The sequence below is a fragment of the Chelonia mydas genome, chromosome 4, assembly GCF_015237465.2.
Source record: "Chelonia mydas isolate rCheMyd1 chromosome 4, rCheMyd1.pri.v2, whole genome shotgun sequence".
Classification (NCBI taxonomy): domain Eukaryota; kingdom Metazoa; phylum Chordata; order Testudines; family Cheloniidae; genus Chelonia; species Chelonia mydas.
This window is the reverse complement of record NC_057852.1, coordinates 44006260-44032231: the sequence shown is the minus strand read 5'-3', so window position 1 is coordinate 44032231 and position 25972 is coordinate 44006260. Positions and strand designations below refer to the sequence as shown.

Here is a 25972-nt window from a genome sequence, read left to right as displayed (position 1 = left end):
CAATGTTGCAAGGTGGCTATTGCACTTAACTCCTACTTCTGTCACTAGGGTCTCTGTGATAGGACTGTAGATTGCTTGAAGTGGCTGATTTAGGCTGTGTGAAGACGACAGCAGTGGTAACTCGTGTCCCTGGAGCTCTGGAGATTTTAGAGGACGGGAGCTTGGCCTGCAGGAAGAACTGATAACAAATGTCTCCGATAATTGGATGGCTCAGAGAGCATAGTTGCCACTGTTTGGGGTATACATGGAATGGGAAGAAAGGTGATGTCACTGAGTCTAGAGAAGCAGCAAAGTTTTGAGAATGCTCCCCCTATCTTGTGCAGCATGGGATGCAGAAAAGAAAGGGAAACAGGATACCAGTTGATGTTACTACTACATGACCTGTAGCAGCTGGAGACCCTGGGTTAGAGGCAGTCGAAGAGCATGGGTGGCAGAAGGATGGGAGTGGGAGCAAGATAGGTGCTCTGCATTGGGAGCAAGGGGAGCTATTGAGATTCAGCTGGGGGAGTGGAGGTTGTTGGCTCAAGGCTGGGAATAGGGAGAGGGGGCTGGCAATTTACATCTCTCTCACTGGCCACCAGAGGTAGATGCTCCCAAAACCAGCCTGACCGTGCCGGTGCCTACTTGCTCCTGGACTGATGTTGGGTGCTGCAGATCCAGCCCCCCAGGTTCCATTCATCTCTACCTGCCAGTATGTGCAGGCAGTTTACAGGGAACATTAGTTCCCAGGATGCATAGGAGAACAACACTTGGCATGGAAATACAGATCAGCACACAACATTTCTATTGCGGGGGCACTAACGCCCACTGCCTCCCAGCTCCACCAGCCCTGCACTGGGCCACTGCTCTCCACAGGTGTATGTGAGCAAGAGAGAAACTAAATATACATTTCTTTCTTCAGATACATCTTCCTACTTTGTTATCCAGTAAGTGCTAACAAAGTGATCTATTTGATCCATTTAGAATGGGAAGATTTGTTCATTTTTATGTTTAGTACCCAAGAAGGACCCCAGTCTAGCAGCTGTAATTATGACTCTCCATGTGACATTTCTGCTCGGGAAGCTGCATAACAAACAGCAGCCTCATGACTTTTGCCAGTGAGGCCTAAAGAGGAAACAAAACAAACCAACAGTACAATAAAATAAAGTAAAAAAATAAAAATAAGCAATGATGAAAAACATCTTTGCCTGCCATGTTGCTAAGCGAAAACCTTGAATCGTGGGTTATTAGTAAAAAAAATTACAGACAGTTAATAGTGTAACATCTGGATCAGATGAACAAATGCACAGCCAACATCAATTTTTGTGAGGGTTTAAGTGAAGTAATTCATCTGTACTTTAACATAGGCTTTTTCTCCACATGAAGAAGTGGGCAGTCGTTCAATCGGACTTGACTTTTAAATTGTTTCAGTCAGTTAAACTGTCCAATTTTTTCATACGTTACTTTGTAAAAAAAAAAAAAAAAAGAGGATTGGGTGCCACTTGGCTATTAATATATACAAGTCTCCAGTCACTCACATTTTATATATAAAGTCCTGTATTAATATATATGTATGTATTACACGTACAGCAATCAATAACATTAATGGCATAAAATGAGAGTAATATGGTGGTGAATTAGGACCACAAAATATCTTTAGGGGTTGGGATTTTCAAAGCAGACTAAGTTGCCCAATTCCCATTGATTTAGCTCGGTGCCTAACTCTCTTCAGCATCTTTGAAAAGTAACACATTGAAAGCCAATCCTTACCTAAAAGGAGGAACAAGATGATGGTCCCATCTGTTCTAAGGGAATCCCAAATGAAGGTTTTCAGCTAGTGTCCACGGCTTTCAGTTGGCAGGTTTTGGAACAATGAATTTCATCACTGAATTCCAACTTATCTGGCCACATTTCGTTGCACATATGTCAACACATACAAGAAGGCCTGTTCTGGTGCACTTACTGAAGAAAGTGTCTGTCAGATGGTTAGCCCGATCTCTGGCTACTGTCTATAGCCTTAATACTGCAAACATTTAAGCACATGTAGTAACGTGAGGAGTCTCATTGACTTCTATGGAACTACTGGCATCCTTAAAGTGAAACGTGTGTAAATGGAGCCCATGATTCTAATTCTCTCTAACTGTGTTTCAACTCTTCAAATCCTACATCTAACGGTCTGCTTTTCTTTTGTTGATTTTGTTATACAGGCTACAATTCTTTTAAAAGAGCTTTTGAATTAGTCTAGCATCACTGCTAAGCAGCACATAGCAGAATATTATGGAATTATTCCAATTAATTTAGGATTTGCAGCTAAATATAGCAATAGGTGACATAATTTAACGTATCAGAAGGGTAGCTGTGTTAGTCTGGATCTGTAAAAGCGGCAGAGTGTCCTGTGGCACTTTATAGACTAACAGACATATTGGAGCATAAACCATTTCACCTCTAATGGTCCTTTCAAATTTGTAACCACTTATACTAAATAATTTTTTCCACCTTGTATTTAGCAGGGACACTCTGAGTAAGTCTCCCAGACCTGAAGAAGAGCTCTGTGGAAGCTCTAAAGCTTGCCTCTCTCACCAACAGAAGCTGGTCCAAGTTGCTTCTCACCCCCCTGATCTCTCTAATAAGTTCATGAAACATTTCAGTGTTGCCAAATCTGCATTTTTCACCAAAAAACTTTCAGCCAAAAAGCCACCCACTTCTATTTGTGAGGCTTTATTATCTAACATGTCATTTTTATCCCTGATAAAATCAGTGAAGTTACACTAGGTCTGAATTGGGATCAGTATATGCATAGCCTGATTTCTAATTAGGCACAGTAGGCACTTGCCTAGGGGCACCTAAAAGTGGGTTAAAAATTTCCTTTTTTAGGGAAAACACAAAAGTCAGCTGTACGCGGGTGGGTGCTGAAGATGCTGTGCCTGGGGCTGCGTAAGATGTAAATCCAGCCCTTAGCTTATGTACAATACTTTGAAAATGCAAAGCACTCTCAGTGGCAAATATTTCTCTTATTGCTGATGTTATTATCATCATCAATTTCTATACTCCAAAGGTAATCAGATATTCATAATGGTTCTCATAATATCTGTAAAAGCAGGAGGTGGGGAGAATGTAAGGGTAAAATGTGCCTTTCACAAAGAATCTCTTTTTCTTTATAAAAAAGGAGAATGCATATATGAAAACTTGAAACCAGCCAAAAATAATTCTTTTGAAGCTGGAGGTGAGTTGTGTATTTTATGAAACTTCAAAAGGCAATAAATGTAAGAAAAAAAGGTGTGAAGAAAAACAGTGAGTGCCTTGAAAAATATTAATGTATCGTCTATCCTGAACTAACTCTTTGAAATTATATATTTTTTCTAATATAGTTTTTTTAATTAGGTTTATCTGAATTATGGCCTCAGGAAAATATATATAAAACAATAATGAAATAGCAGTGACATATTACAATTTATTTCAATGAATTTTAACAGTTATATATTTAATAATGGCTTTAGTCTTCATAAAATTATTTAATTTCCATTTAAATCCCTAATACAACGTGAGTAACCTTGAAGCAATCCAATTATCGAGAATTCCACTGAGTCAAATAAAGATGAATTTTGTCCCGAGAGGAAGAATAATGAAGAAGTCACAAATTGCTGAACACTAACACTGTCAGCTAATTTCTAATCTGAAATTAATATATTTTGGAATTGCATAAAGAGGCAAAAGATTATTGACAGAGTTTTCACTTAACCCTAAAGCAGTTTATTAGATCTTAAACTGTCTAAATCTTGAAAACAAACAAATTAAAATTTAGGTTTCATTGGTACCTTATCTACCCGTACATAGCAACAAATATCTAGGTGGATTAATGTTTATATTTCTGACCTTTTCATCTGGCCATACAATGAATTGCTGTATATTCATCCAATTCTGAGTATATAATACATAATAGGTTACTTAGGTACTTAATCATGTAGCCATTGAAGTCAATGGAAATTAGGTTATTAATTTAAATGAGCTAGATTATCCACAACACTCCATTATGAAACCTCAGGAAAGGACTTCAGGGTTTCCTGTCCCATCAAGAGATAGCAATTTGAAGAAAATGAGGCTTCCAGTCACCCCAAATGGATGCTGACTGGTGTTATCTGCCTGAAGAGCTGCACCTCTGAATGGGTCTGCTTTCACTCATTTGATCCCAGCAGCACAGTATCTTCACAGTCGGTCACCAACAGCTGTTCAGTAGTGGCCCCAGGAGGAGTTTGGAATTGTTTTAAGCAATATCTTCTCCAAGTGGAATATTTTCCTTGATATCCATGGGCTTTTGAGAGGAGTGTAATGCGGAGATCAGTATGAACCACCTTCCATGATCCCAAAGCTCCTGAGAGCTCCCATAAAAGCTTACTACAGATAAGGAGTTGTAGAGGAAGTACACTCCCACTATCAATGGTCTGAAAGTATCCAGAAAGGATTTTCCAGCTAAATAAGGCTAGAATATCACATCCTGTTTATCTGTGCTCAGTACAAGACTTGTGGGAGTGAACTGTGACTGTAGCAGTCTTTACGCTCACCTGCATTTGGGGCCAGGATGACACCTAGCCAGTCCCCAGCTCCAATTAGAGCAGCCTCATGGCTGTGAATACTATTTACTGTTAACCAGACCACATTTTGTACTGACAAGCTTAGCTAATCTGGGGTAAATCTCCCTCCCCCACCACTGGAATGAAAACAAACATCATTATTTTTGTTTTCTAACCAGCCCTAATGGTTTGCCAAAGCAGGGCAGATCCTAGCATTTTTGAAAAACCCAGTTGACCAGAATTGTCTTTTGTGGATTTGATTCTAAACACAAGATAAAAGAGTTTTGAATCTTTGGGGTAAATTTAAGGAATTCCTTAATCTGCCATCTGACAAGAAACCTTTCCATTCAAGAAGGAATGAAAAGGAAGATGATAAAGAAAGAAGCTGGAGTTAGGAAAACCTAGTAAATCATCCAATCCAGCTCCCTGATAATGCAGGATGGCTCCCTACAGTACAGTACAGCTCCCTGGTCACTTTATGCCCTGGGAATATAATTCTAGTAGAATCCCATAAACAAAAAATGCCTATTGTATTTCTTTTGCTTGCAAATACAAAAAAAAAAAAAAAAGGACTTAAAAAACTACTGATAGGGTTGAGACCATTTAATGTATATCAAGTTACAGCACGAATAATGATTTTAATGCTAGTTTATAGCTCCCTGAATGTATAGTCTTATAAGGTAATCTTTAACTGTAGTGTCTTTAATAAAATCCAAAATAATCATCTTCATGGAAGTTAAAATTTATAAATGACAGCTATTTCTGCAATGCCAGTGAACAGGAACAATGTTTCAATGTGGCTACAGTCTTAATATAGATCAATAGGGTACATGAGAATCTGTAACTTCTATCATGCATTGTTTAAATGGAATACGTTAGTAGCTCATGACTCAAAAAGGTACACACAACTTTTTTTTAAAATTATTTCCATGTGTGGGATGGGATCTAATACAATAACTATTGTTTAATAAGAGTGATATGAAGTTTTCAATATAAAAATGGGAGATGTTTTAGGTCTTAAAAAGTTTTGGCTTAACATTTTCTACAAAAGATTAGCATTAAAAACTAAGACTAGAAACACATGTCCAAATTTTGGTTACTTTTGCTTTTAATTCAGAAATTATTACTAAAGCATAAGAATGCCTTCTAAGGGCAAGCAATTGCAATTACTCTGAAGAAAAAACAAATGTTTAATGTATTATATTCTTGAAAAGCAAGATAAACTTGTTGATGTTAAACCTGTATATGATATTTAAAGAATTGCAATAACGAGATCATGTAGGGCCATTCATCCTAGAACCAGAGCTCTTTGCTTCAGTGGAGTTATGCCAATTTAAACCAGCTGAGGATCTGGCTCCTCATCGCCGATATAATAGATCATTGATAGTTGAATTGCAGTGTTAAACTTGGTAAACAAATTTTTTCCATTAAAAGTCTCCTAAAGAAGTATTTTAATTAAAATGCGCACTTTCAGAGCACAGCATAAGCCATGTCTATTCAAAGCAAACAGTTTATCTAATGAATTTCGGGCCAGATTTTTAAAGACTTTTTAGGACATGGGAGTTAGGCACCTAGGAAAATCATATTAGGCATCTATCTGCATCTTTTGGTGACTAAGTACTTTTAAAATATGTTCCAACTCTTTTCCTGATTGCAGATTAACATCAATCAGACTAATTTTTAATTAATATATTCTTTATTGACAAAAATTCAGACACTTTTCATGAAAACGTTTCAATCTATGGGTTATTTGCAAAGTATTCACTTTTATTAGGCTTTCAACTACTCATTTCTCATGGTGCATAATTAGTCACCTAAGTCACATGGTATCATCTGTGCTCCCTGATTGGGTATCTGAAACTTTTTAAACAGGGAACAAGCACTTTCAGTGTGAACCACAGGCTCCCATATTTATATGTGAATACACTTTTACTGAATATATATGAATGTGAGTATCTGCATACAGAGGAGCCATTTCCCAACATCTGTGCACACAAAATTAGTTTACATGAATAGTCCCAAAACAGCAACCTAAAATTAGTCGGGGTATGAAAACAGCAGACTAAAATTTGATTCAGAATTCACACAATGTTTGTGAATCATTTTTCCCTTTATTTGCCTAGTCTAATCATGGCTAATCCAATATCTTACACTGTAAAACATAAGATTTAATAATGCTTTAGACTGTGTTTAAATTTTATTTCTAAGACAAATTATAAAATGTCAAATTCAAGAGGTAGGCATTGTATCATAACAATAGCATATTTTAGTTCCAACTGCATAAAACAATGGTATCCCTTCTGGAAAATCCCACATAAATTAATAGAAGAGAATTATCTTTCTATTGGGTTTTAAAACCATCCTGTAGAATTCAATAGTGTACCATATTCCAGTATGAAATTCTATAGAATGGTTCATCCCATAGAAAGACAACCATGGTCTATTACATTCTACAGATTTTAGACTAATTTCTACAGCATTCTAGAGGTTTCATCCCTATTAAATTCTATAGGACTTTTTTGATAAGGGATAGCTGATTTATATATGTACTGCTTTATACCTTATGGTCATTCATGAGGATTTATACTGGACCATATTTGTAAATGGATTTTAAGTGATTAGAGAAAATACTCATGCAGATGCATGAAAGCCTTATCATGCACCAGCTTGCCAGCTGTGTCCTACAACTGCTACCCAGAAAAAAACAGGGAGGTGTAATATAGTAAGTGTACACAGTAGAGAAAACTTTACTTTACTAACCGAACAAGTGTTGTATATCTGGCAAACAGGGTCCAGCCACCGCAAGGGGAGAACAGGGGGTCTGAACCCCAAAGAATAAGCAATTGAATCAACTGGTTGTATACAATATTATTGTGTATAAATATGTGTCACAGAAGGTCTTTTATGAAAGCTTGTAATGTTCTGAACTTGATGGTAATTAGGAAATTTGTATACAAGTTATGGTTATCAATGTATACATGTGTAGAACATACTAATTGTTACCAGGGAGCTACTACAGCATCACCTCACAGCAGTGTAGGGAAGCAATTGGGCAGATAGGGTCACCTCCCAGGCTAGTTGTTTACACAAAACTAACTCCAAGCACTTAGCATTGTACAACCCAGGGAAAGACAATGGTAGACCATTAAAGTTAACAGAAAGACATTGAAATGGAAAAGAAATTCCCAGCCTTGGAAAACTGAGAAAGGAGGGAGCTTCCCCTGCTCTACCTATCCATGAATTATCATAGTCTGAAAGAAAATTAAACAAACAAACCTGCAAACCTGTTTAAAAGTGAAGGGTTTGAAGGGAAGGCTATCCAGAAACTGAGGACATGCTGGGAAACTGTTCAGAAGTAATAGGTAACTTGCATTAGACAACATGATTTAGCTAATATGGAAGTATACAGCCTGAGATTGCATCTTTATGTTTAGTCTGTGTAACTTGTATGTGTTTCCTTTTCATTACTGTTTCATCCTTGACTCTATAAGTTTTCCATTAAATAAGACTTTTATTTATTTTTACCGCAAGCAGAGTTCTGTTGTTCAAACTGTGTGGCATATGTGCACTGAAGTGAACTGATAATTGGGCTCAGTAGTCACTCTTCAGTGGGTGACGAACCATAGGTGAAAAGTCTGAATGTCCGGTAGTTAAGAACTTGGGGATGGATTTGGGGAGACTCAGGACCAGAAGGGCTATTGGGGGTCACTGTGCAAGGAGAAACTGGGTGGCTGGATGCCATGCTTGAGACTTTGATGCTTGTAGGCAGATTACTGGTGTCAGAGCTCTGTGGCCATGTGTACACTACCAAGCTTACAGTGAAGATCGCTTATGTAAGATTGCTTATGTAGCTGCGATATGCTGATGGAGATGAGTTCTCTTGTCAACATAGTAAAACCAGCTCAACGTCTCCTGCCGAGATATTGCTGTTCTCACCAGCGCTTATGCCAGAAAAAGTTATGTCGCTCAGGGGTGTGGTTTTTTCACACCCCTGAGTGACAAAAGGTTTGCTAACGTAAGTGCGAGTGTAGACATAGCCTGAGCCATAGCAGAACAGCATTTAGGCACCCAAAGTTCAAGCCAGATGGTAACAGAATCCCTTATCGGCCTGGGTAATCCCCAAAACGTCTTAGCAGAGAGAGGGTTTTTTTGGTCTGACTGCTTAAATACACACTATCATATATGACAAAAGGGATCAGGTGGTAAAAGGAATAGCTAATGAAATGTGGCTCCTTCACTGACTGGCCACAAATCTGAATGTGGACAAAAAAAGCCAGAGTAGCGCAATATTTTTTCTAATATTTCAATTGCCTGTGTAAAATGGATTTCATCTCCTAGTTAAAGTGACCATTGCCTGGTTCAGCTGGAACAGAATCACATCTTCATACACTGTTCCAGGGAACTTCACTCAAGACACCTGAAATGTCTTAGTTTTCCATTTCATCAGTCAGTTTTTTTCCCCTTTAAACTACAGAACATTTGTTCAATATATTTCACTACACTGAGTGGAATTTGCTCTTCGCTTATCAGTAACAAACAAAAATTATATCATGATGTAGAACAATTATGTTTGGCTGTCTCTGTAATGTTATATTCAGAAGTATGAAACTGAAGATTTCCACGAGTTGGAGAGTTCATCAGTGAGTTATATAATGTCCTCAATCTCTCCACTTATACTAAGAGCAGTTTAACAATCAGACTGAGAACAGTAGACTGGTTGGTGTATTTAGCTAACGAATAGCTTTGAATGTTTTTGTTTCTGCATATTGCACCTTTCCATTTTTAAGAATTCTTTTTATGTGCGGAGACAGTAGCCATTTTATGTTTGATTCAATACAGACTGTAACAGAGGATACATGTACATTATGTGCACCATTGTGGTATCTTTCCTTTTGTTCTTTCTTGAGTTGTTTTTTCCTTTACTCTAAATAACCCTCAACAGATTATATGTCTGTTCTGCAAGTGAAGTTGTGATTGTAGCACAGGTAGGCAGACAAGTGCTAGCTTTAACCTAGCTAGCATATGTAACAATAGCAGTGCAGACATTGTGGCATGGGCTTCAGCAAAGGCAAGCAACCTGAGTACAAGCCTTCCGGGGATCCTAAGAATGTACTCTGGTGGCTGGCTCATGCTGAAGCCCATGCCACCATGCCTATACTGCTATTGTTACCGGTGTTGGCTAGATTAAAGCTAGAGTGGGTATGACGACATGCGCTGCACATTTTTATTTGCAGTGTAGACATACTTTATGGGGTTAGGTAAGGAAAGCCATTAGCACTTAACTGACTTGATTACTCCCTAAATGACCCGCTTTCACTGTTATAGGTTTTAGGGGCTTTACTATGGCCTTGGTTAATTTACAGAATATAGAAATGGATAGAATTTTTCTATTTTAGATGCTCATCTATGATCATCTAAAAGCTACAGATTAGAAGTATTTGTAGTCTATCAAAGCTTTTCTATAGCTTATTGACTTTACAGTGCAGGACTATGTCAAATGATAGATTATATAAGCCTCTGATAGCCCAATTAGCCTTGGCATTAAGAAAACTTTGGATAAGAGTTATAAAATAATAATTTTCCACAGACAATTTATTTACCTTTAAGTACTGCGCATTTTTGAAAAGGTATATTATGGAGAACATAATTCTTTGAAGGTCATTAAAAAAAAAGCTTATAACAAAACTGTTATTCAAGTCAGAGCAACAGGCTAGGTTTTGAGTTAACTTAAAGACACCAGGACAATATTTTCCCTAATTACGTTTAATAGAGCTCTTAAAATCTCTAACTGTGTTTTTTAATAAGTGAATTTTACCATTTCACATTTTATGGTTTTAATCCAACAAGGGCAGCTAGGAATAATTATAGCGGCGCCATTCATTGCATTTAGTTCAGGGTTTCTATTTTGTCTACCTTGGTCATAAAAGCTGACATTTGAGGGGTGAAGTTTGGTACATAAACTCTTTGCCTTGGATCACGTACTTTTTATAGGGCTGGATTCTGAGATCTATATTCATGCTCAATAGTACTTTACTCTGTGGATCATCCTACTGATTTCAATGGAATTAATTCCAAAGTAAAGAACTACTCAGTATAAACAAGATTAGCAGAATCTGGTCATTAATTATGTGTGGCCCAATTTGCCACCCTTACTCATATTGAGTACATCTTATTTTGGGCCAGACAGTAATACCTTACTCCTGTGGCCTTATCTTATATCATGAATGGTCCTACTGAAGTAAAGGGGGATACTTCAGTAAAGCACTATGCAACATGAGCAAGGGTATCAGAGTCTGGCTCTATTTTTTTGGTCTTTTTTTTAATTATTAAAAGAGTTACATTTCCTCTACCCCTCTCCCATATTTTTACAGCTATTCAAAAGAAGTTTAATTTTTAAAATGGCATGTTTGTTGACAATTAATTTGCAATGTGCACTGGTCCCATTTCATACCTTTTGTAGGAAAATGCAAACATTGGATTGTTTGGGTATTTTTTAAAACTTCTTAATAGATTTATGATGCTGACGTGCAATAACATTTGTATACCATACAAATCAGTACCAGGGTACAGTATATTGGGAATTATCCCCTAAATCAATCATATTGAATTAAAAAAAATAAAAAGAACAAAACAGAAAAAGGAACAGAATTTACCCATGTGAAATACTAACATGAAAATTTTGGCCATATTTTAAAGGGCTATAGTCATAGAGTCATAGGACTGGAAGGGACCTTCAGAAGTCATCTAGTCCAGTCTCTTGCACTCATGGCAGGACTAAGTATTATCTAGACCATTCCTGGCAGGTGTTTGTCTAACCTGCTCTTAAAAATCTCCAATGATGGAGATTCCACAACCTCCCTAGGCAATATATTCCAGTGCTTAACCACCCTGACAGTTTTTCCTATGTTGTCATAATCTAACTAATGCACTATCAGGTCCAATGCTGGATCTGGCAATTCAGCAAGAAGGAAGGATGTACTGGTGGAAGGAATAGGAAAGGCAAAATACAGTGAGGTACAGGACAAGGGACAGCTACAGGAATCTGAGAGAAAATTAGTCAGGAAAGAATAGCCGTATTAAAAAAGAAAAAACTGTGGATCCTAATGCACAACGAAGAGCCTTTGGTGCAAAGAAAAGAGCTCTGGCTCCTTTTTCTTTAGAACAGCACATTCTGTTTTCTTGCCTTTTTCTGTAGCCTTGAGAATGGTGGTGTTTCCTCTTTTTCTAGCTAAAATGAATGGGATTTCTCTGTAACATATTCATCAGTATAACTTTTGGCTTTTCAACAGTTTTTGTTTGATTCTTTGAAGGTTGGTAACGTGTAAAGATGTCAACTAACAGTTTGAGACTTCATGGGGAAGATGAAATTGTAATTGTACAAATTTATATAGTGGGGGGTGATCTCCACCCCCTGGGGTTTCTTGGCAAGTACACTGTACAATACAATAGCAACAGTGGAGAGAGAGCTCTGAAATCCCTTCCCAGACATACGGTTTCAACACAGAAAAACACCTTTACAACAACCTCACTTTTGTTTCACCCTGCTTGCTGTCCAAAACAAATATTATCCACTTGGTTTTTATAGAGTGTGAGGTTTAACTTGTTCTTTATGGTGCCGCATAGAGAGAGTGAGAGAGGATGAGAGCGAGAGGATATGTGCTGGTGGTTTATCTAGTCCAACCCCCTACAAATAGCATGTTACTTAGCATATATTTTTCAGTGATTTATCCAGATAAATGGAATAATTTGTGAACAACATTCTTGTTCCTCTTGCCCAGATTCATTACAGTCCATGCTTACAAGAATTAGAATAGCTTTTCCATCTAGTCTCCTAAACAAGACAATTTTGATCGCCTCCTGGCACTGTACAATTTGTTGCTGGGTACTCCCAAGTAAAATAAATGAATAAAGTTGTGACCTAATTAAACCACATCCATGGTCTCCTGTCAGCATTTATGGACAACAGAAGGATTCCTTTAGCATTTACAGCTATACAAAAGGCTAACCTCTTAGGATTTGTCTATAAACAGAAGTAGCACTTATTGAACTTAAACGGGTTTAGTTAAATGGATGCAACTTTTCTGTGTTAACTCTTCTATGATCATTTAGAACTAGCTGTATCACCTTAGTTAAACCAATGTGTCAGGTTTAAACCAATATAAAAGAGAGTCCACACCAACTGTTGCACTGATTAAGTAAACTGGTATGAAACTATACCTTTAGTTATATCAGTGCAACTTCATGTTTATATCAGGCCTCAGAATTGGCTTCCCTACATCATCCGGCATCAGAGGCATTATATGAGCAAGTACAAGGAAAAGCTTTTGTAAAGGAAAACTAGACTAAAAGTCTACTTTAAAGTTATTCTTCAAGTCTATAAAGGAAGGGTTTTTAAAGCATTCTGAAAAAGAGGACAATTTTAATCAACAAATCAGAAGTCAAGAAGGAATCTATGCAAGAAGAACCTCAGTTCCATATAAAGAGCCCCCCCCCCCTTTCCATAATCCTGATTATGGGTCTGTTGCCACAGACTGACATTAGTTCAATGTGCGATTATCACTGGTATTTACAAACTGAGAGACAATGGGATTTCCTGACGGATTGAATTATCTTCACATAGTCTGGCACCTCTAGCAGCATATACTCCAGAAAATATTGTAAAACAGAGAGCGTTTTCCAAAGCACCATGTATTTTTAATAAAAGAGCAAAAGAGTTATTACAAACAAAGCATTTTATAAAATATAATGGCCTGTGTGGTGTTTATTTTTAAATATGTCTGAATTTTCCCATAAGCCCCATTCAGTGTTACTTATCTGCTCCTGCTGAGGCAGACAGGCAGTGGGATTTTTCCTCCTCCACCCCCTACCTGTCAATTACTCTTTGTTGAGCATGGTGTCATGCGGCATTAGGGAAAGTAGATTCTTAGAGTTTAATTTTCTCTTTTTCTAGGCTGCTGTGCTATGACATTTACAAACTAGTGTGCACCATCACTTGCCCTTTGTGTAGCCCCCAACATAAATCCCGTGGCCAACAGGAATTATAAATTGTTTTGTTGAGTGATACATTTTTGATTCATGACCAAAGAAGTATAGAAGTAATTATGTGCAGTAGGACTGGCAGAGTTTTGCTTTGTTTTTTTAAAACAATTTAAAGCACTTCTTTCTTCATTTAGTTCACTGCTCCCCTATTAAAACGTATATAGACTTTAATCTTCCTTGCTCCCACATCCATTGAAGCTTTTTGAATGTTTTGGAGTCCAACTACCCAAGAAACCTACTCTGTCCAGAGATCAGCTGATGTGGTCTCACTAACAGTCCTTAGATCTGTAAGTCTGGGGGGCTGAAGGCATTTTCAATAGTGGGCTCACAAATCTTGATTTCACTTCCCTAATTGGGTTGACAGAACCCCACAAGTTGAGCTGTAGGACACAGTTTTAACACCCAAGTTTTTCAATCATGCTTTTGCCTGAAGGGGTAAAGGTGTGTTCTATGTACAACGTTACTTGCATTGCTTAAGACTTCTCTACATGCTCCCTAAGACAATGGTGATAAAAGCATGTTTGAATGCAATGTAGTCAATCAATCATTATCTTCTTTATAAAAACATATTTCTATCTTTCTAGGTTTTAAAATAGAAATGGGGATTTATAATGAAATTGCTCCAAAATCTTTGAATGACTATTATTGGTATTTCTATGTGGTATTGCATTCAGGCCCCACTCAGAGACTGGGGCTCAACTGCATTAGCTATATATATATATATATATATATATATATATATATATTATATATATATATATAAAATGAAAAAGGCAGTCCCTGCCTCAGAGGGCTTATAAAGCTCAACAACATGCAAAAAACAATCAAAACACTTGTCTTCCTTCCCAGACTAGAGCTGTTCTAAAAGAGGTGTAAACTCAAGACATAGCTGGTCCTTATGCTACCATTTTTTTTTTTTTTTTTTTTTTTTTTTACACATTATATAGTTGCTCCCCAAGCGGGAAAATAATAAAATGTTTCACAAATAAAAAGCAAGGTACTGGTGCAGTGGTGCTTAGTTATGAAAACAAAGGGAAATACTCCTTGGAAAATGAAGTACTAACACACAGTCTGAGCCCTGACTATTGTTTGAAAGTTGCAGAAGCCGTTGTTTAACAAATGATTTCGCCCAAAGCCTTGGTGTGTCTACCAGGACACAATATTAAATAACAGTATAGTTGGGACTGTTATTAAAGTGGCATTAAATACACTTAAATACTAAACTTTTATTTGGGTTATATGCATTATTTCTTCTAGTAAATGTCTCCTGGAAAAGTCATTGCAGAATAAGAAGTAGTTTACATCTGACTCTTCTGATCCTACAATGCTGGATCTAGTACGGTGGTCCAAACTTTAAACAGTATTACATTGAATGATTGAACCATTTCCCTTTCTACTTGCTTTATTAAGTTCAAGACATTCTTAAACAGCTCTTGTACATTTCTGTTGCCAGGATATACACCAACCCGCACCCACGCTTAGCCAACAGATACAAACAATCTACTGCTGAGATTTTTCTCCATTCAAGAAGCAGCTCAGCTCCAACAGAGGAATTCAGAGTATGAATACAAAGGCCTGGTTAAGTGAGGTGTGCAAAATAACCACTACAAGGCCAGTACTATCACTAGAATATTTAGGACCAGCAACGTTCATAAAATGATATTGCAAAATCATCCCTCAAAACAGATGAAATATCAAACATATTTCCCTAAGTCTCAGGAATGCGTTCAAAATACAGTTTTAAATTGCTGTTCTATGGTGACCGCTCAGTCAACACCACTCTCCAGCCCCATGAAACTACACCAAAGAGAATCTTTCATTTCCAGGGGAAAAAATTATTTCTAATTCCTCAGATGTTATGAGATTAAAAGCCTTTTTCATGATTTGTTGTAATGATCTAGAAATAAAAGTTAATCAGCTGCTGCATAAAACTCAGCGCATTGATAAACTATCCGCTAACAATCTCCTATGACACCCCTTTGGTATAAACAGACTCACCTACTACAATAAGCTGTAACATACAGTCTGTCACCTAAAATCACAGAATTAATTTCTAGGATGTGTTAACACAGGAAAACTCATGTGTAAAAGCTTTTTCAGAGTCAGAGCTACTGTGTGAAAACCAAGGATTCAGTCACATTTACTCTGTTGTATAACTCCCTTACTTCAAGGCTCCTCATGTCATGGGCACCCCAATCTAGTATGCTAATTAAGGTTCCCCTACTCTACCAAAGGCTACTCTGGTTTTGAATATACTTGTTTGTGTCATGCAAAATTCTTACATTAAGTGAGAAGTCCGTTAGGGAGGAGGTGTGGAGCTTCTTTGTGTTCACAAATAACAGATCCCAATCCTGGGCCCAGTCCTTCTCCCATTGAAATCAGTGCAAGTTACTGACTTCAATAGGATCAGGAAGAGGCCCTTAATACTTTAGGGTCAGATCATGCTTAAGCTCTATGCAGGTGTATGATGGAAGGTAGGGCTGCTTCCTCCTCCTCTTTGCACGGTCCATGTAAGGGCTGGGAAGAATTATATTCCCTGCATTCAGGAATGCACAGGTCCTACTATGTCCCTATTTCTCCCAAGAGTGCATGGTACCCAAAAGGGGAGGTGGGAGGGAAGAGAGGAGGTGGGGCCATGTCTCTGATCCCACCACAAGCAAGATGGGAGCTGCACAAAGGGATGTAGTAGCATATGTGCTGCCTGAAAAAGAATGCCTCTTGGTATGCTCCTTGGGGCGAAGCATTTGATACAAGGGCTGTGCCTACACACCACATTTCAGCCCTAGATAGGTGTTTGGAAGGGAATTTGTCAAATAAAAGTTTACTTGCAGTACTTTATTACCATTAACTTACTAGTAACTATTATTCAGCCTTCAGTTTTCTATCAAAAGGGGTGTCTTTTTTCCCCTCTCAAAAACAATAGACAGCGTGGTAGCTTTCCCTACTCCCATATTGAAGCTATCCGGTGATTTGAATTTCACTCTTATTAACATTGTAGCTCCAGATTCTCCATTAATTTGCTTATACTGTTTGGTATCAGTTTTCTGTTTGATGACACAATAAAAGTCACATAATTAGGTAACAACAACTTAATGCACTAACTACATGCTTGTAAAACCACAAGAAATTTGTGTGACAGGTTTATTACTGATGCTTTACTAGTGTTTGCTTTCACTTCCCTTGGTTGTATTTTGACACTTAAGAACACCAGAGGTGAAAACCTCACTGCATCGAAGTTAATGGCAAAACTTCTATTGACTTCAAGGAAGCCAGGACTGCACTTCAGCATTTAGGTTCTGATGTGTAGGCTTTACTAGAACATTGTCTGGCTATACTGAAAGAAGGACAGGAGCCATTTGACATGGGTTTAATCAGTCCACAACTTTATTATTAGATGTCTGGGACTACCCAGAAGATAAAAGTGTACAGTGCAGGTAAACTCATGTTTTTCTGTAATTACCCAGGGGCTTTTACCAGCCTCCTCCCCCCAACCCCCACTTTTTTTCATCCAAGTCCCTCCAGCAAATTTATTGCTGAGACCGTTCCATACCTAGGGGGATTCCCACCAGCTCCCCCTCTTTTCCATCCAGGTCCCTCCAGCAAATCCATTGCCAGGGCCTTATCATCCACCTCCCTCATAGGAGGGCTAAGGTGGGCTATAAGAATGGGGGGTTGGCTCCCTCCTGTACCAATCATAGGAATCCCCAACCACCCCCCATTAGTTCCTTTAATGAACACTTCTTTTTAATTCCTTTTCTAAGCCATTTATCCGGTCACTGTATACCTTTCCTATGGAGTACCTGCACTGGACATCCACCCTACACTTCAATAATGAGTTACGACATATAGCCTACTGCCCCTCATGCCATGGAGCCCTTCCTGAACCCGCTGGAGGGAAGGCGAAAAAACCCCAACCGCACCCAAGTCAATATGGTGGTAAGGCAAAAATTCCTTCCCAGCCCCCCTAAAAAGGGGTGGCCAGTGTAATGCCCACATCAGGTCTTGACCAAACCTGGTATTGTACCACATAAAAGGGAGGGAGGGTGGGTAAAAGGGAGGCTCCCAGCCCAGGGCTGCATCTTTTAAACCCTCCTTTTAAGGGAGTGAGTCAGCAACCACGCTGACCCCTTTTCCAGCAGTGTTCATCTCCCTCCCCCCAACCCCCCAGCCATAAAGCACTGTTCCCTTCATTCGGCAATCCAGCCAAATACCCCCCTGCTTAAAGGTGCAGGGCAGTCATTCTCCAGTACATACTGGTTTTATAGTTTAGATATAATATAAAAATCAGCATGTTATAGATACATTATATATACACACAGCAAATTATATACACATATGCACACACACAAATATCATAGAATCATAGAATATCAGGGTTGGAAGGGACCTCAGGAGGTCATCTAGTCTAACCCCCTGCTCAAAGCAGGACTGATCCCCAATTAAATCATCCCAGGCCAGGGCTTTGTCAAGCCTGACCTTAAAAACTTCTAAGGAAGGAGATTCCACCACCTCCCTAGGTAACGCATTCCAGTGTTTCACCACCCTCCTAGTGAAAAAGTTTTTCCTAATATCCAACCTAAATCTCCCCCACTGCCACTTGAAACCATTACTCCTTGTTCTGTCATCAGCTACCACTGAGAACACTCTAGATCCATCCTCTTTGGAACCCCCTTTCAGTTAGTTGAAAGCAGCTATCAAATCCTCCCTCATTCTTCTCTTCCGCAGACTAAACATCCCCAGTTCCCTCAGCCTCTCCTCATAACTCATGTGTTCCAGTCCCCTAATCATTTTTGTTGCCCTCCGCTGGACTCTTTCCAATTTTTCCACATCCTTCTTTTAGTGTGGGGCCCAAAACTGGACAGAGTACTCCAGATGAGGCCTCACCAGTGTCGAATAGAGGGGAATGATCACGTCCCTCGATCTGCTGGCAATGCCCCTACTTATACATCCCAAAATGCCATTGGCCTTCTTGGCAACAAGGGCACACTGTTGACTCATATCCAGCTTCTTGTCCACTGTAACCCCTAGGTCCTTTTCTGCAGAACTGCTGCCGAGCCATTCGGTCTCTAGTCTGTAGCGGTGCATTGGATTCTTCCGTCCTAAGTGCAGGACTCTGCACTTATCCTTGTTGAACCTCATCAGATTTCTTTTGGCCCAATCCTCCAATTTGTCTAGGTCCCTCTGTATCCTATCCCTACCCTCCAGCGTATCTACCTCTCCGCCCAGTTTAGGAACTTGCTGAGGGTGCAATCCACACCATCCTCCAGATCATTTATGAAGATATTGAACAAAACCGGCCCCAGGACCGACCCTTGGGGCACTCCACTTGATACCAGCTGCCAACTAGACATGGAGCCATTGATCACTACCCGTTGAGCCCGACAATCTAGCCAGCTTTCTATCCACCTTATAGTCCATTCATCCAGCCCATACTTCTTTAACTTGCTGGCAAGAATATGTGTTTGCGCACATGTGTATATAACAAAAAAAAAAAAAACATTAAAAACATTAAGGTTGCAAAGTCAAACACTCAGAAGTTGGTAAATGCAAGAATTAAGTTACCTGTGCAACTTTTATTCGCTCTCCTTATTCATATGCATTAAGATACATTATTTTAAATCAAATTATCTCATACAATTTTTTTCCACAAGACCGTTTCCTGACTCAGTGCACAGGGGGGACAGTGCTCAATTAATGAATAGCTATTCAATATTTCATTTTATCCTCATTGTTCCATCTGTGCCTTACACATTATACAAATCCTGGTTGGAAGGCAGAATTATTTATTTCGTCATAGACTTTTCTATGCCACTCATAGCTATAGTATCCAAGTCCTTCGGAAATATTAATTAATTTGTCTTCAGAACCCCATATTACAGATGGGGAACTTGTTAGAATATGGATATTCAGACCTGCCTGTAAAGGCCTATACTTTAAGAACGTAGGTGTATTTTTATCACTTAGCTAGTTATAGAGGTATAAAACAAAGAAGCAAAATCACAGTCCATCTGTGTATGGGCCTTCTCTCACTACGATAGTCTGAGGCCTTATTCTTAGGCTAAGGCCTTTGGCTAAGCAGCAGGGGCAGCCATAAGCTGGGAGGCATACGGTCACATCCTCACATCCCAAACCAGTCATAGTGAAATAAGGTTGTATTGGGCTTTTTAGGAAGACGATCCTGTCCTGATAGTGCCCATCACCACCAGATAAAGAAACAGATCTTAAAGAAAAGACGAAAACTTAATCTGATAGCATCCTGTCTGGCAAGAAATCACTTATCAATCGTTGTGAAACCCTCATTTCTGTATTGTTTTATCTTCATAGCCTCCACTTTTCTATTGTTAATCTGTCTGGTTCTTTAATTGTTTCTGTCTGCTGTATAATTAATTTTGCTAGGTGTAAGTTAATTTGGGTAGTGGGATATAATTGGTTAGAGAATTATGTTACAATATGTTAGAATTGGTAAGTTAAATTTCAGTAAAATGATTGGTTAAGGTATAGCTGAGAACATTACTGTATAAACTGGGGTCAAACAGGAAGTGGAAGGGAAATTGGAATCATGTTTACTGGGGGGCAGGGAACAGGAACAGGGAATAGGGAACGGGGAACAGGGACACAGGCAAGGCTCTGCAGTGTCAGAGCTGGGAAGGGAACACTGGGGAACAATAGAGAGATAAGCCTGACTAGTGTGAAGGGCTTCAGAATATGCTCGCTTGGAAACTAACCCCAATAAACATTGCATTGTCTGCACGTCGGACTTCTGGTCTTCTGCTTTCTGTCTATGTGACAAGAACCAGGGCAGAGGGTGAAGGGAAAGCCCTCCAACAGTACTGAGCACAGAGAGATTTAGGTCTAAAGTATCCACTCATTTTGGGTGTCCAATATGGGAGGCCTAGCCTGATTTTTCAGAATACTAATTATTATATAGCACTATATAAATTCAAAGCACAGCTCCCATTGACTTCAGTTACAATTGTGAATGCTCAGCACGTCTGTAAACCAGACCTCAGTGTCTCAAGACACAGCAAAAACATATTTTTTTCCTAACCCAAACTGCTCTTGCTGATTTTTTTTAATTCACCCAGCATGGAGAATTTCAGCCCAAACAGTTCAAGTCTGCCAAAGGTATATGCGATTGAAAACAGGATCTTCTAATGGAAAGTTAACTCTACGAATTAATAACTGCGCCACCTATAATATTGTTCTTCCAATACCAGTGTTTTGTTTCTAACATCTATATGACCCCTCTGACACATGGCAGCAGAATTCCTCAGCTTTACAGGTCAACTTCCCAGTGAAGGAGAAATCAGTGACATGGAGCATATACTAAGTGTATTCCGTGTGACTTGCTTTATATATACATATTCACAAGTCATGGAACAGAGGCAGTCATAAACACCATAAACAGTCCAGAAATCTCAGCTCACACACCACTTCCTGGTTCCCAGGAAGCTATTCTGCCCCAACAATTGACTCTAGATAGGAGAGATTAAGGCAGAGATTAAACTTTCGGCTATCTGCCACAGTTACTCTCATAAGAACCTTGCATAACCAAGCAAACAATAATATTGCATTTCCTCGAACACTAAACACCTGCTCACACACTAGGACAAAGAAATTGTTTGACTGACCAGTCCTCAACTTCTACATACCACAACCCTTCATTATTCAGTATCATCCTATATGATTTGCACTACTCACCCAAACTTTTGCTTCAGTGGGGCCACACATAGATGCAGGGAGCGGTCACATGGTTTTGTTAGAAGGATATGGGCTTTACATTTGGAAAAACACTAGGAGAAAAAGAGAAGCATAATACTTCATCCTGTCAGTCAATGGGAGTTAGGTGCCTAATTCACTGAAGTGCTTATGAAAATCCCATCCCGAATGCTGCTCTCTCTCAGCCTTCACCTTCACCCCAGCAGGATGAAGTCCTTTCTTTGTATTTTAGATGTATTGATATAAGATAGGTCTTTTCAGTTAAGCAAAAACTCCCACTTTCTACTTGAAAAGCCTGACAATATATGGACGATTTTATGCCATACGTAGTACATGAAAATATAAAAGATTGCACAACTTATCATCCCTATTATTTTAATCATAAGTAATGTAGATTACATTTTCCAAGTTAATAATAATGCATAAGTCAATGCATTGCTCATGCTTCTCATACAAAAGGCCTCACAGCTGTTAATAGATTGTGAACCATATGGCAGACCGCAACCACTCAGGATAAATTAAACCCTTAGAGTTTTATTTTCCCATAGTATGTTTGTGTCAGAAGAATGATAACCTCCAACTAACTTTACAACCTGTTCTCTGAATTAAGTTACATGCATGCAGATTCAATTTAAACAGGTCTACAGGACTACACAGACTGTACAGGTTTGTGAGCAGGATGAAGAAACACGGGGACCGCACAAGAAATGCAAATGTTTTGAATACTTTTACATTCTTCTTCTCCCTTCAAGACCACCCTTATCCTCTTTTACCACTTCTTGATCCCTCCTACCTCTTAAACTAGTCCACATGTCAACCTACTATGTTTCTACAAGCCCTTTTTCTCCCCCTTTATTTAAACCATTAGGTTTCTGGACTATTGCCATGTATAGTAAATTGAAATGCATTTCATTTGCTCATTCATTTGTCAACAGAAACATGACAAGTCACAGATGTCCAAACACTGTAACTCTCTATATCCAGTTGGGAGAAGGGAAGGGTTGTAAATAAGACATTTTTTATTGTTATTATTAGAAAACATAGTGCAGGTTAACTTAAGATGCTGAGGGAGGAGACTGTAATTATCTCTAAGTAGGTACAACATCCTGAGGGCTTTCAACCGTTTAATATTCACTTTACACAGAAATGGTGTCCCAGATGGCTTAAAAAATATTGCGAAATATTTTAGGACCCAAATACAGGGATGGACATTTTTAAAAGGGGGATTTAAAAACAAAACAAAATATAAACCTAATACACATTTAAAATCCCAGTGGAAACTTTTTTTTGTTTTCTATACATACTTCAGCAAAGTTTTGAAAACAGAAACCTAGCACCATTGTTGTCAGACATGAGACTCAGAAAGTGAAATTTACTACAGAGCAAACGGAACTTTACCATAGAGTGTGTGCCCTTGCTTATGCACAGAGTAAGCATAGCTTAAATAATGTACAATAAATTAGATTTTTTTAAATTTTCTCCATTTTAGTAGTCTAATATGATATATGCAGGTAAGGATTTATATGTGCGTGAGAAATATGTGTGACTACTGTCAAATGAAGACAGATCAAACCCCAGTCAGCATGAGGCCCTATTATGACTGCCTTTTATTAACCTCCCACATACTTGAGGGGTTTGTCTTTTTTACACTTTGGCAACACTTGTACAGATTGTCATGCCATTAAAGTTCCACTGATTTGTACATTACATGTGTCTGTAGGTGGGTGAGGTTTCTACATTTAGCAGGCTGGATTTTCTTAAGTGGGAGTTAAGGACATCTAGGGTCCAGTTCCCCTCCCATTGAAGTCAACAGCAAATCTTCCAGTGATGTCAATGGGAACAGGACAGGGAGTTAACAGCACTCAGCACCTTCCAGAAGCTGAATATAAAAGTACAGTATCTCTAGCCACAGTGTGGATTTAATTCACCATAATCTATTCCAGTTCTAGGTTATCAGATATTCATATCCCAGGTTTAGAAGTTTCAGCACTAGAGGACATCATGGAGATTGCAGAATTTGAACACAATGTATCCTCCCAAAAATCTAATATAATACAGATGCTCATAACAGGTAACATACTCACTGATAATCAATTTCTAGATTTCCACTGAGCTACAAATCTTTAAATTTCATCTAGTCATTTATTTCTGGCAACTGCGTATCGAAAATAAACCCAGATCTGAAATTCGACCACGTACCACATTACCAAAATGTTGTCATTTATTTATATTGGATTTCATCCTTTTGAGTTCCCTTTTGTGTATATTAAAGGGGTAACAATTAGGGCCTTCCTTTCAGAGAAGTGAAGGTCATCTCACATCTCCAGTTCCATCTCTCCAAAAGTATATTTATTGAGTAACAAAAATTACATATCACCATTACAGGGTGCTGTTAAAGAGATGTATTTGCTCCTCAGCAGTTGTATGCTGCATTAGGGAGCATCTGATTAAAGAATTAGTGACAAAACACTGGTATAAGTAAAGTGACCTCAACCCACACATTGCCTCAGATGTTAAACAGACACAGTAATAACAGGCTCTTTTGATACTAATATAACCTATCTACCAGTTTCTCAGTGTTTTATAGACTTGTGAAATTATTTTGTTCCAGTTTTGCCATAAAATCATAAGCAGCATTGGTTGTTGAATACCTGGTCATTTAAAAATATGAGCTAGATGGTTAAAAGTACTTTGTTTTTCACAGGCCCCTTTTTTATTCAAATAATAAAACTAAATGATGTCACAACATAAAAACTCAGAACTCACAAAAGGCAAATTTGTGTGCTTTGGCACTAGCCTAGCACTCAGGAGATGCGGGTTCAATTCCTTGCTCTTACATTCAGGGCCAGATTAACCTTTTGTGGGTCTGGTGCCAAACATATTTGTGGGCCCCCACGGGAGCAGTGGAGCATGGCACAGGGAGGTTGTTCCCCAGATCAAGGGGCTGGCCAGAGGCAATGGGGCATGGCATGGCGGGGACAGTCCCGCTCCATGAAACCGTCAGTTGCCAGAGGCACACTGGCCCACCCAGCCCTGTGCTGCCAGTGTGCCTCTTCCCCTCAGGGGTGGGCCCATACCACGCCACACAGACACCAACTCTGTCACGCCACACAGTGGCCCCCACCCCACCCCACAGACACCAACTCTGTGGGTCTCTGGGGCTGGAGCACCCACAGAAAAAAATTGTGGGTGCTGAGCACCCACCAGTGGCCCCGCCAATCAACTCCTCCCCACCGCCTCCCTCCTGCCGCTGATCAGCTGTTCAGCGGTGGGCAGAAGGTGCTGAGGAGAGGGGGAGGAGCAGGGTCATGAAGGGGAGGAGCACAGTTAGGAAGAGGCAGAGCATGGGTGGGGCCTTAGAGGAAGGAGTGGAGTAGAGAGGGGGCCTGGAGCAGAGTGGAGCAGAGCACCCCTGCGGAAATCAGAATGTTGGCACCACTAGAATGACCCCCCCCCCCCCCGACTCCCTATGGCCAGCACCGCTTTAGACCCCCCCACAAATGCACAGTGCCCTGCACAACACCACCCCTGCCCAGCGTCCCCCTGCCCACAGCTGCCCAGCACCCCACACAGAATTCCCACTTCCTAGTGCCCCAACACACACATCTTACCCGCCCCCTCACAGCCCAGCACCCCCTGCCCAGACCCTTGAGAGACTCGTTCCCCCACACCCTGCCTCCTGGTCGTACTTACCGGCCCTGCTGGGAGGCGACTATGTCTGATGGGCTGAGCTGGCAGCGCAGCCAGGGCTGGTCCCAGGGCAGGGAATCACTCCAGCCCCTTGGGAGTGGCGCAATCAGCTAGGTCAGGACCCACTTGCCAAGCCTGCCCCCACTATCCGTCCCGCCCGACTGGCCAGGCTTCTATACCTGTCCCAGGCAGCTCAGCTCCGGGAAGAGAGGTGGGGCCCCACAGGTGGGGGGAAGCAGAGATTGCCCAGAGCTGGAGGTGCACTGGGGTTTGGCCAGGGGGCAGAAAGGATCTGCCGGTTGGAGCCATGGGGCAGAGAGGAGCAAGTGATGGGCAGGGAGGAGCTGGCGGGGTCTTCGGGTGCAGCGCAAGAGGAGCAGGCTGGGGCCCCTTCTGAGCATGGGCCCACCTCCATGGCACTACTGGTGCCATTGTAAACCCAGCACTGCTTCCATTTAGTCTCTTTGTGCCTTAGCTCTCCATCTGTAACAAGGGAAGTGCTCTTATCCTGACCTCACAGGGGTGATGTGAGGACAAACATATTAAAGATTGTGAGGTGCTCAGATACTATGTCAATGAGGGCCCTATAAATACTTAAGATAGGCAGATAGATCAACATTGATAATTATGTCTGCCTGACAGTAATCGCTATGGATGGGATTTTCAAAGGGCCCCTTAAGAGAGTTAGACACTAGAGCTGTGTGAATAACTGATTTTTCAATTATTCAGCCAAACAAGAAAAAATAATTAAAAAAATTATTTCAGGTTGATGCAAAACTATTTTGTTTTTAATTTTAGGGTGAAACGTTTTTCAAAAAATCATTTTGGGTCTATGAGAGAGAGCTCAGAGGGCCAGGCATCCTAATGGTTAGAGCACCCAACTTCTAGCCCCTTACCTCTATGTCAGGGCAGTAGAGGTGTCTGTCCCTGATCTTAAGTCAGGGATCTTCAGCTTTCCACTCACATCTTCCTCTCCA

At 39.8% G+C, this 25972-nt stretch overlaps 1 long non-coding RNA gene across 1 annotated transcript; it reads right to left on the bottom strand.

The window, feature by feature from the left end:
• On the bottom strand, positions 1–25972 carry LOC122465480. The gene is made up of 3 exons (XR_006290378.1): positions 25892–25972; positions 21288–21379; positions 1–178 (listed from the first exon to the last, which is right to left on the bottom strand). It is a non-coding gene; the product is annotated as an uncharacterized LOC122465480 (long non-coding RNA).